Source organism: Oryzias melastigma, linkage group LG5, assembly GCF_002922805.2.
Source record: "Oryzias melastigma strain HK-1 linkage group LG5, ASM292280v2, whole genome shotgun sequence".
In the NCBI taxonomy this organism is placed as follows: domain Eukaryota; kingdom Metazoa; phylum Chordata; class Actinopteri; order Beloniformes; family Adrianichthyidae; genus Oryzias; species Oryzias melastigma.
Genome location: NC_050516.1, coordinates 25,717,512 through 25,720,042, shown reverse-complemented (window position 1 = coordinate 25,720,042; position 2,531 = coordinate 25,717,512). Strand labels below are relative to the sequence as shown.

Here is a 2,531-nt window from a genome sequence, read left to right as displayed (position 1 = left end):
CCAAATTCACTCATTCATTAGGATTAAAACAAAAAGTAAGTAGGAGAAGGATGGTTTGGGATTTTTTTTATGTCACGAAAACAGAAAAATATTATCAATCAAATGCAACTTTCTCCTCAGCCAAGTAGCTAAAGATGACATTTATTACACATACAACTTATATACATGAAATTAGAGTAAGAGTGAAGACATAAACTCTCTTTATTTTAAAAATAGGACACTTCCTTTTTCTTTTCACCAACTAGTTTTTGTGCTGAAGCTTCAACTGTTCACGCTCGCATATGTAAACATGTTCTACATTCTAAACTGAATCTCAACTCGCCGTTTCAAAGGGAGCCGAGTCAGTCCAAAGCATTCCTGGGTTTAGATTCGGGTGACTAAATCTTTATTTTATTTACACATAAAGCTTCTTTCTTTTTATTATTTCAGAGCTGCAGGTTATCTCAAACTCAACACGTCTTGAAACCGTGTTCGTCCCACAGTGACAGAAGAGAGTGCTCCTAAATTAATACTTTCATATTTGTGACAAGCCTGCAGGCTTTTTTCAAGTATCTACAAGTTCCCAGGCAATAAGGTACATTCTCATCAAGTGACATCTGCCTGTGAGTTTAGTAGACGGGCATCTATGCACTGAGTAGGTCATTAAAAAGCAGGAGAAGCCTTTAGGAACACGTCAAACAGCTGAAAGGTTTGCAAAGGGCAAGCACGCCTTTTGACATAATGTAGTGGCCTTTTTCTACAAATTCAAGACCATTTCCCACATTGGTTTGAGTAAAGATTCTGTGTTCTTTAATGTCCCCCCTCTGATCACCTTGTGATCTTTTGTAAAACTATTCCCAGAAGTCTTTTAATTATAATAAGGATGTTTTTAGGCAAAATCAAAAAAACCTGTGTTGTTTTCTAGATCAATCTAGTTGTTTAAGTGGATGCATCAGAGTGGAGCAGAGCAGGAAGCTTGTAGCTTCCCAGCTGTAGCCCTTGCGTCACAAATACAACTAATTTTTTCTCCTGATTCATGACAATTTAAATAAAGAAATACACAGAAAAGAAATTTGAAGCCTAATTTTCTCCTCCAATATGAGAAAACGCCACAAGGACATGTTAAAAAACACCAAATAAACTATTTTCAAAGTAGATATTAATGCATCTGCTGGTTTGTTAAAGAAAAAAAGTGTAATAATTATCTTCTGGCTGCATTTCTGTTTGATTAATTGATGCCAATAATTTTGGGTTAAAAATATTAAGAAATAACATTTTTCTTGAGTGTTATTTGTAAGGTTGATTGAAAAATGATCCATCGATGGATTGATGAAGAAAAAAAATAAACCAAGTAACTAAGTAGACACTAATTTCTGTTTGTAGCAATGAACATCATACTTCTGAGTATTTAGATCCTCCTAGTCCACCACACCCACAATGATGTCAGTTAATCACATAAGACCAGCTTATGACTGACTTTTTGCAGATTTGTCTTTCATGGCAGATTTGATGTTTTTAAAACAGGAAATTAAATTTCTGATTTTTTTTTTTACAAAAATCCCTTTAAAAAGGCATCAGTTATTTTTTATGTTTTTTATGGTAATTAATCTGCAATTCCTTAACCTCATAAATGTCATTTGCTTTTTTTAATTTAATTGAATCCTTGCATTTAATTTAGACTGTAAAGCAACACTTAGCCTCTAAATGTTGCAAATAATAAACTGCATCGTCCAAAAACGAAGTTTTTTATTATTATTATTTCAGTATTTTCAAATTAAAAGTTGGAGGACAAAAGTGACTTTATCTGCCAGATAAAAAAAAGTAACAGATCTGCGGATCTCCAAGCAGAAGATGTGGCCAAAACTCACAGAGTCGCTGAGGAGGTTTTAGGTGAAACCATGTGCAGCCCTACACAGGCGTTGAGGCGACATCAAGGAGAAGATGTAGATCCGCTCTGCTGATCTCGAACGGCGCGGCTCAACTCGCAGGCTCCCGCCGCGGTGAAGTAAGCCTCCTCCGGGTTAACGACGGGTCGCTTAACCGCTCGGCGACCCGCCAGAAGCGATAAAGTCTGCTAGCTTGAAACTGCTCCAACAAGAGCCGGACGTGCCTCTCCTCCAGCACTGCCTGCTTGCCGCTTTTCCTCTCCGCTCCTGGTTACAACCGGCGCGGGGCTCTCCTCCCCAAAACTAGCAACAAGACCAACATTTCAGCGCTCACCTCAGTCCAGGTCGAGGTGTTCACGCGGAGGCGGGAAAAGAGCAGAGGAAGAAGGAGGTTTCCAAGAGGTAGAAACTTGTCCCGTTAGTAGCGAAACAACTGGTGAGAAATGCTCGGTGTGTGCGCGCGTGCGTTTGTGTATGTGTGTCTCTGCAGTCTCCCTCTCCTCTCTCCAACTCAGTCCTCGAGGGCGGGGCTGAGAGGGGGAGGAGCTTCCAACGTGGGCGTAGCCACATAGCGGCAGGGGTGCACTGAGGGGGGTCCCGGACGATGATGGGGGCCCACGTGAAGGTCTTGATCTAATTATTCTTAGCTCTGTTTTCACAGGCTCT

General features: G+C 40.1%; 1 protein-coding gene across 1 annotated transcript in view; it reads right to left on the bottom strand.

Moving 5' to 3' along the window:
- The window catches only part of ppp1r16b (protein phosphatase 1, regulatory subunit 16B), a 76,110-nt gene extending 74,131 nt beyond the window's left edge, over positions 1-1,979 (bottom strand). Inside the window, exon 1 of the mRNA XM_024270148.2 lies at positions 1,848-1,979. The gene's annotated coding sequence lies outside the window, so the exon portion shown is untranslated. The remainder of the gene's footprint in view (positions 1-1,847) is intronic.
- Positions 1,980-2,531: the final 552 nt, after the last annotated feature.